This window comes from Lichenostomus cassidix, chromosome 4 (genome assembly GCF_008360975.1).
Source record: "Lichenostomus cassidix isolate B80296 chromosome 4, HeHo_3.0, whole genome shotgun sequence".
Lineage (NCBI taxonomy): Eukaryota > Metazoa > Chordata > Aves > Passeriformes > Meliphagidae > Lichenostomus > Lichenostomus cassidix.
The window spans coordinates 23412805-23422674 of record NC_139484.1 but is presented as its reverse complement, the minus strand read 5'-3'; positions in this window follow the sequence as shown (position 1 = coordinate 23422674).

The window sequence follows — 9870 nt, the reverse complement described above, 5'->3', positions numbered from 1 at the left end:
TCCTTTGCCCTCTCCTTGCCTTGCTGGTGTCTGGCCTGTGCCATGCCTTTGGGGCACTTTGCTGGGATCATCTTGCAGTTCAGCTCTCAACTTCCACACTCTGGACCTTATTGCACCCTAAAGTTGGATTAGAGTTTGTTTCATTGTTCTCTGAATTATCTATTCAAAAACTCAGAGTTTTGCTCTTTTTTCCCCCTCTTCTTTTCAATGTAATCATGAGGAGACTTGATAGATGTGTGAGCAGCTTTAAGTATGGAGCACACATTGAGGTGAAGAGAATGGTGCGTCAGGCAGGATTAGGCTGTGAGTTGTCTTTGCCTTGTGTTTCTGCAGAAGTAGATTTAACCAAGCCACTGCAATTGGAGACACTGAGGGCAAATGCATGCAGGCATGCATGGAAAAGGGAAAGAAATCCACACTGAAAAAACAGAGGAAGCAGCCAAGGACACATTTTATAATGAAGGGTTTGCTGGCTAGCTGTTGGAGAGGTGCTCAGCTGTGAGGACCAGCTTAGTTAGGATGCTTCAGCACTGACTCCAAGGCGGATGCTGCCCCTTTGCCAGGTCATCTCAATTTCCTCAGGTGGTTGAAGGAGCTGGCGGGGTTAGGAGTGCAGGGAGGGAGCCTGTTGGAATGATGCAGTCCTCCCTCTTGTCCCAGGGCCGTAATCCTAGACTGTGGTGTCACCTTTCTTCTGGGGCAGAGGCCAGGTCCCTGGCGCTGTGCAAACCAGGGTGAACACGCTGGCTTTGTGCCTGCTGCTGCTGAGTGTCAGCTCTGACCTCTCATGGCTCAGTCTGCTTAGCTATTGCTCTTCTGTGGGACATGATGCATCCATCCCTCTTCTCATCTGGCTTGTGGGGACAAACCCCCAAAGAGCTTCCAAATGGAGCTTGCACCTATTTTGCTCTTGTGGTTTCTTGTGTTGCTTGGGCTGGGCTGTGGAGAAAGCCACAGTGTTTCCTGACTAACTGGCTGCAGATTGAAATCCTGTAATTTTGGGGGCAATCTACTTTGTTTCTCATTAAGGTAATTTGGCATTTTGCAAGAGTGTGCTGAATAGTTCATGTTTCATCTGAATTAATGAAGTGTGCCCATTGATTTCATGTATATTGCTAGAGAAAGCTTTCCTAATTACGAAAACTCCTAAATCTTCTGTTTTCTAAAAAGCCATGAATTTTAAGGGGTTTTTATGATGAATTTTGAGAACCTTAATTTCAAGAAAAATGCAGTTTTTGATGTCGTTTGCAATTGTCTTCCTGCTGGTATCAGTGACTGTATTTTGGTTGAGTGCAGCCTGCCATCAGCAGCCAAGGCTCTCCAAGGCCAGCAAGGAGCACAAGTCCTGCCCTACCTTGTCACTACACCCTTTATTTCTAAAAATAATATTTTTGGAAAAACAGCTTCCCGTCACATCATTTTTTGTGCTCCTTCTGTTAAGTTGCTGCCGAGAGATAACAAGGAAGTGCTTTGTGACTAGCAAACCACCAAGTCTCCCCACCACCAGTCTGTGGAGGCTAACCTGAACCACAACACAGAAAATACTGGCTTGGCTTTTTAATGACATTAACACAAGCTCAGAAACTATCCTTAAAGATGCTCTGTGCTCAGATGGCTCTGCTGAGACACCCTGCCAATCCAGGGATAGGTAAACCGTAAAGCTGAAGGCATGGATGCTTAAAATTAGGAGCAGGGCAGCATTGTGTCACTTGAAGGCAGATGTTGCCACAGGTAGAGTGATCCTTGTCACCCCCAACCTGCTGATGTGTCCAGCTGTGAAAAGGTGAGCTTCTGGGCAGCAGGTTTAAAGACAGGCAGCTGTAACAAATGCCAGGACTTGGAACCAAACAGGATGTATGAGAGGCTCTCACAGATGGTGCATTTAAATGGGTATTCATAAATGGGCTCCAATATGGACTTTGGAGCTACTGTCCCTGTTTGGTATCCACTAATACCTGCTGTCCTACTGATTGCAAGTGTAACACTCTGAGTTTGAGATTCACATGACTGAGTCACCAGTTTACAGACACTACTGGCTGTGGGTTGAAACAATATTCTGATCCAGAGGTCATCTTCCCAAAATGAGGACCTGGATGTTAAAGCAGCATATACATGTTATATTTATCATCAGTGTTGGCATGCGTGTGTGACACATAATAATAGCAAAAGCAGGTTGTAGCAGGTGGCACCTGGCATTCTCTGTCACATCAGTCACTTTTTGTTTTTTCTGTGCATTTGGATTGATAGACATATTTTCTAGATAACTGGCATACTCTTTTTTTCAGAGAGGAAGCAATTTTTGCAATACCTTTCCTAGCCTGGTCTCTGTACAGCTCCTTTTTTTATCGGGCATGATTAAGATTCATGTTTCTTTCCTCCAAAAGTGCTTTCTAAGGTCCCTATTTACACATGATACAAGATCAATGGGCTAATAATTAAGGCAGTGGTGTGATGCTATTTCAGGTCTGTTGCCTATTTATTTGAAGCAGCTGTCTATGAATGTGGGATGCATGGTATAGAGGTTGCCATGGTTAAAAACTGTGTTTACTGATTGCTCAGTAAACAGTTGCACAACTTGCTGTGTAAATGCCAGATAGCACATCAGAGTTTCCTTGGGCAGTTTCACTTAGGCACAAGCCTTCTCCCAAGTTCCTGCAACTGCACTGATCTTGTTTCCTTGCACACACCTTTATGGAGTGAGGTGAGAAGAGAAGGAAATGTGCCACCAAGAAAGGACTGAATTTGTGTTTAGCCCAGAGAGGTGAGGACTGAGAAGAGGTGTGAAGCCAATCTCTGCAGAGATGAAAGGGCACTGCAAGGTAGCTGGGAATAATCTCCTCGTCTCTGGTGGCTAGGAGAGGAGCATCGGTCTTCAATCGCTGCCAGGAAGAATCGAGTTAGGCGTCAAGGAGAGACTTTGTAATGGTAATGATGGTGAGGCAGCAGCCTTCAGAGGCTGTCAAATCTCCATCGCTGAAGATCTTGAAGAGCAGATTAGATCTAGCTTTGGCAGGAATGATATACTGTAACTAATCCAGCCTTAAATCAAGGAAATGGGCTGGATGACCTCTTGAAGTACTTTGTAGTCCATAAGTCTCTTTTTGCCATTAATATTTGGAGGCAGAGTCTGATTAAACCACAGCATACACCAAATGCTGGAGCAGCTGCTGCTTCTTCCACCCCTAACGTGGTGAGAGGACCTAGCAGGGCTCTATGGGAAACAGGTTGCTTTGAAGGAGAATGGTACTAATGTGCCCACGACATTCAGGTCTCAGCTTGGCTCTTCAGAGATGGACAGAACGTCAGCAGGAACTGCTGGGCATTCCCAAAGTTGTGTCCAGTGTTTGCTGGAAAATCCCTCTCCTGTCATCCACAGCAAGTCTAAACCTCTTTGCAGAGCACTGGGTGCCTGGCCAGTGCCAGCAGCATACTCATGTCCTTGTCCTTCCCAGGGGAATGCATGTGCCCTGCATCCTGCTTTGTCCTGCACATCTTCTCAAGGAGGAGCAGGGACAGTCTGGCCCGTAGCACGGCCATTCTTTTTTTTTTCCATGAACCAACTGAATAATTTATTTTAAAATGTAAAAATGTTAATATGACAAAAGGTGTCCTTTTTATTTTAACATTCTCCCAAATGACACACACTTCCATTTTCAGGCGTGTCTTATTTGCATTTGGTTCTCCAGATGTAAGACAGACCCATGGGGTCAGGCAGTACAGGTTTTCTATTTTTCACATCACTGCACCCACAGAAGGACAGAATTTGGTATCACTCACATTATGTGGGGGAAGAGCCTTCCTATTCATGCTGTTTTCAAGAAGGTAGACTTTTCTTGCAGGAATCTAAGAAACCCCAGTCATTTTCTGCTGCAAAGAGCTGCTGTAGGCTGGGGTAAAGCTGCAGGCTGTGAATGGGCACACCTCCCCATAACATGTTCTTCTCTGTAAAACAGGAAAGCTGTGAAAAGCAAAAGTAACCAGTCATGATTGCACACTGTAAAATGAATTAGCAGATAGGTGACTTCTTGAAATGGAAAGGGCTTGCTTTTCACAGGGCCTGGATTTACTTATTTGCCATGCAAGCACCTGCATAATAATAGCCAATTTGCATATGATAAATTAATAAAATGCATCTAAGTGTTGAGGGTGCAAAGAAAAATCCTAAGCACTAGATATTTGGCTCTCTTTTATTTATCTCAATTGAAAACACCAGTGGAGGACCTGTGAGGAAATTAGTAACACTTACTGGAAGAGAACTTTTTGCATGTGTGATGTCTTCCCATATGGTTCCTGTGGCAACTACACTTCAGCCATACCTCTCCTGAAATGAGACCCTGTCCTGCTCCCAGTGCTTTGCGGAGCCAGCTTTATATGCAGTCACCTTCCTTTCAAAATAATAATCCAAAGCTTACAGAGCTACAAATAAAACCACAACCTGTGCAAGCCAGTGTAGAAATTTTTTCTGAGTCCACAGATGATCAAAATGATATTGTTGGAGAGCATTATTAAAGCTGTTTCTTGTCAGCAGTTACTGTAATGCTCAATAGCTGTGGTGTAAAAGAATTTGGGCAGATGTGTGGGCCATGGCATGGATGAGCTCACTTGGGTGGCACGGGGAGAAGAGCAGGCAAGGCTGGGGAACCACCCATGCCCATTCCTATCTCCATGTTTCCTGGCTTCCCATAGCAAAAGATTTTGCTATTGCAGTCATTTCTGGGGTACCAGATCTGATGTCTCAGATGGCTATTTTGTGCTAGAGCAGTCACACCGATTATGGCAGTAACTAAAGGCTTGTTGCTGGTTATATCCCGAGTTTTCCCAAGCCTCTGTTGGGTTTTGGAATCTTTCATGAGGTCCTTGCTGCAAAGTGTGGCTGAGATGCTCTCTGCATCACAGCCACGTAGCTTGGATAGATCCATCTCTAACACTGCAGACACTGCAGAGACAGCTGGACAGGAAAACAACAGAACTTTGTTTCTATCACAATGAGAGCCACACCACCAGCTGGCTGGCCATTTCTAATCAAGCAATACATATGATAACACGACATTTTCTGCCTTACTTAGCTCCATCTCTCACTCCACTCAGAAAACACCTGAAAATGTGGATTCTTCATGCACTGATCTCAAAAGATGCAGCAATAATTATGTAAACTTCACATCAGCTGTGCCTGGTGTTGGCTTTGTAGCAAAACAAAAGCAGAAAGGAGGTAGTTGCTTGGTGGGATTTTTTTCCCCTCACGTCATTAGCCAATATCCCAGGCTGACCCAATAGTCCTAACTGAGGAAGGTGTTTTGTTTTGGGAGGTTGTGGAATTCTGCCTCTGGAGATCACAGTCTAGAAAACAGAGCAGATAGAGGCAAGTGAAGGACAGAGAAGAAAATCTTAGCAATTAATGCTTGTAAATATCTGTACCTGAAAAAGCTGTGCTTACCCAGTTAGGGAAGTGACAAACCAAGTGAGCCATGGGCCCAAGGAAAAAACAGCTTCAATTTTCAATATCAAATACTTGAAGCAGTAAATGAATAGCTTACCAGCAATTCAGTCTGGAATATGTTTGCATTGCTTGTTCATCCACTTTTGAACTGTGGATGTCTTAATGGAAGTTGTGATCTGTTTCAGGACAATTTACAAGCAGGCAAAAAGACTAAATTCAACAAATTGATTCTCCACCACAAATAGTCCAACCAGAACTAGTTCCTCAAGATAAGGTATTGAGCATTTCTCATTTCTGACTTAAATAAATGTGCTAGTGTGCTATTGCATTGTTTATCACCAGAGATTCTGACTTCATAAATATTAAATCATGGAATTGAGATGGCATAAAATTTTATGCATGTGCAAAAAAAGAGTCATGCATCACCCGGACCCCTTCCTTTACTGCTCTTCCAGGGTGCCACACTCTTCCTTGGAAAGGGGACAAGACTAGGTGAGTGCATCATATTTGAAACTATATCCTTTTCCACTCGAACTTCTTGCTATTGAGGTAGACGCTGACACTTATTGTGTGTCCCTTGCTGTAATACTATGACACAATTGTTTTTTCAAATTCTGATTATTTTGAGAAGACTGAGGGGTTGGATTTTTGCCCTACATGCCTTGCTGTACCACTGTTGGCACCCAAATGGTAATAGTTTAACCCACTTATTCTGGGCTCATTGTCCCACAGGGCTGTAAGGACAGACGTGTTTTGGGAAGTGGTTCCATACGCAGTGTTGCTCACCTAATCTGCGGTGACTTGCACAACACTGAACCCTGTGGGTTTTCCTGCTTAGCAGGCAGTTTTGCCTTGAAGCTGTAAGGAATAAGATCATTTATTGGAGGGGAGCTGAGTAGTGTTTGCTTGAAATGAAAGCCTGGTTTGGGGAAAGGCAGCTGGTTTGGTGAAAAGTGTCAGGAATTATTCTTGCCAAGTAATGTCCTTCCCTGCAGTGGAGAGAAATGAGCATTTAGAGCCTGAGGGGGACAAAAGGTGCAGCCTGTGAAGCTATACATTTGTGAATTTAAGAGATTCACAAATTCACAGATTCAGCTTCCAAGTTCAGGAGTCAAAACATGGATGGTATGTCCATGACACGTCCTTTCTTTTTTATAGTGCCAAAACTTCAAACCCCTCCGGACAATTTCAGCTTGATGCAACCTAGGGTCTGACTCCTGTAGAATTGGATTTTAGCCAAGGAACATTTTGTTTAGATATAACACTGACAATAATTGTCTTGGCTGGGTTAGTAATTACACATAAATGCATTCTCTCACGCTCCTATAATATTTGCATGTTTCTGTTTGCGCTGCTGATTGTGTTCAAAGAGACCTCGGGGCTGCAGTGATGTGGTGAGGAATAGACTAAGCCAGTTCTTACTCAAAGGTCAAGCTTAAGTCATGAAGGACTATGATTTTCACTAACTTATCCCACTTGCTGTTTCCTATTGGCAGCCTGTGCCCAGGACCAGTCCTGCTGATGTGCTGTGGGCCTGCTCTCAGCCCCAGCATCAGTTTTGGAAACAGTCCACATCCCTCCAGAACTGTCATTTGATGTTGTTTTTAGTTTTTTTTTTTTCCCTTAGGCTCTCCAAACGTACTAAAGTGTCATTAAGACAAATGTCAAACATTTCTTCTTTTCTCACATCTGTCAAAACTTCAAAATCTACTTTCATGACATTTCACACAGCATTTTTTACGTACCACTCAAAGGACATAGAATCCTAATGAGCCTTGCTTCCATCATTTTCATCTGCCACGTTCTGCTGTCTCAGTGTAATAAATTAACAAAAGCAGGGGGTTTATGTAACAAGTGATACAAACAGTTGTGGGGTGGAAGGAGAGAGAAAGGGAATTAGGCTGGTACTCACATAGGGTTTGAAAACAACTTTGAAGGAAGTAGCTGTGCATTCCTACCAGGAGGGCATGGTCTGAGCCCCTGAGGAGAGCCTTTCCTCAACACCACCACTGAGGAGCCTGAGTTGCTTGATAGTAGAGAAACTATGTAAGACTTAAGAGTAGCTTTGCATTTCCAGTGTCAGGAATTGAAAGGGGGCCTTGTTTTTGGTCATTAATTTAAAAAGTAATTTGTTGCCTCTGCAGTTACACACTTGGCTTGCAAATGTTAACTGATGTGCTTGCTTTCAGTATTTGTAAATGTGTTAAATAATAGTATCTAATGGGAGATTGAGGATACTGCTTTTTCTCATCAAACACGGAAGGAAAAATACACTGAAATTAGCTTGAGTGCCTCCTTTATGGAGGAAAAAAGTGGGGAGTCATTTCTTTTAATTCAAGGCTGGGAAGTCAGTAGTGCTGGCAGCTCAGGTTCTTCCCTGTTAATCACTACAATGCAATAAATACTAGCCACCTCCTCCCCATCCTCTAGACTGGGGAAGGACATTTTCAGATGGACTGGCTGACCTGTAATATCTTGGATAACAGAATGTAGTTAACAAGATTCTGGGCAAATATCCATCAGTTTGTTAAAAGCCACCCATGAGCAAAAGAGTGACTTTCAATATGAGGCTGTTCTAGCAGCATTCTGAAAGCACCCAGGGATTATGTAGGACATCTGTTGCTAGGAAGGAGTATTTTATCTTGATAACAGGATACCAGCAGCAATACTTGTTGTTGTTTCCATCTTCAGGATACTAACTTTTCCATGTGGTTATAGACTGTATTAATTTTGCAGAAAACATGAACATTTATTTAAGAAATAAAATTATAGTGTTTGTATTCAGGATAGAACACACAATCATTGAAATGCCCAGGGAATGGCCCTTAGGGTCTGGTCAGTCATGTAGGTTTCTGCTTTAGACCAGAAGTACTATCAGAAAAAAATCAGAAATATCACTACTCTCCATGCTACCAAACCAGCCAATAAAAAAGACTACATCTTGCTAGGTACTTGTAAACTTGTTTCAGTTTTAACGTGGTGTATCAGGACCTGTACACACACACACACACACACACACACACACACACACGCCCCCACACAAACACACACACACACACTTTTCTATAACCTCATTTGTTATAGCTCTAAGGCACCACATCCACCTGAGCAGTGCAATGAGCTGGGTGGCAATGTGGCACTTGCCCTTTGTGCTCCTTCACAGTAGGGCAGGAGGCCATCAGTGACTTCCAGCCCTGTGGGACTGCTAGTGCCTCACAGTCCCTGCCTGAAGCACCACAGCCATTGTACATGGCCTCACAGGTCTGCTTTATATGAGACCTGCAGCCTTCTTCCTGCCTGAGATGTGATACGTGATACACCGACCAAATTACCTTTCACTGCCTACCCTGAAGTCAAAGTTCAGCTTTCTCCTGCAGCATCAGCCAGCGGGAAGCCTGGATAATAGTTTGACATGGTAGGTGTCAGCACAGAGAAATGTGCTTCTGCCTCAGTATGGAGCCTTATACAGGTTTTCTAATATATTTTCAGAAAGTTTCCAGATGAAGCAGATACAGCAAAAACTGATGAAAATTTGATTTCACTTGCAGCAGGGGAACAGGAAGAGGAAGATGGGTTAATGTGCTTCAGAGAAGAAGATCCTCCAGGAGGAATGTTGACGGGTAGTCACCTGCCCTACTTTTACCTTTCATGTTGGATGCTATCTTTTACTAGATTGCCAAAATTTTCATTCACGAAAATAGGAGCTTCTGAGCACTCAGACTTCAGAAAATCAGTGTGTATTTGGGGAGCCTAAATCTGAACTAAGAAGAATAATTTTGTGCTTTTCATACCACTGGCAAAATGTAAATTTCATTGGTGCAACGTTCATTCATTATCGCTGAATCAAAGAGCAGTCTCAGTTCCTGCTGGCATCCTATTTAACAGGAAAATAAAGATCTCTTCTCTTGCAGACATACATTGCTGTGGGAATGGATGATACTGCCTCAATCTTCATGTCTCACATTTGTGTTGATTAGCTGCCCTATTTTAGGACTGCTTGCATTATGCAACAGGCTAGTAAAATCATTAGTGTGCAAATAAAAGTAGGTCTTTACCTTAAGAATTAAACACATAAAACATGCGATTAAAATGACAGAGGTTTATAGGAATGGGGAAAACTGCATGAACTAGGTGAGACACCAGGGTCTGAGGTGGATGAGCTTCGCTGGGGATAAATGACAGGCTGAAGCACAGAAGTGAAAATAATCAGAACTCCTGTGTAAAGTGATGCTGATATATTCTGAATGTCACATTACACTGTACAGTGCTACACTCGCTCCAAAAAGGCTCTTTAATTATAGTTGCTCAAGCCTTAAAATCACAAAACTCAAGTGTAGAGGTGGGCACCATTTAAGCTACATAAATCTTATAAATGAAGATGCAAATGGGAATCTTGACTCCTAGATAATTAGCAAGATTTACCTCTGATATTT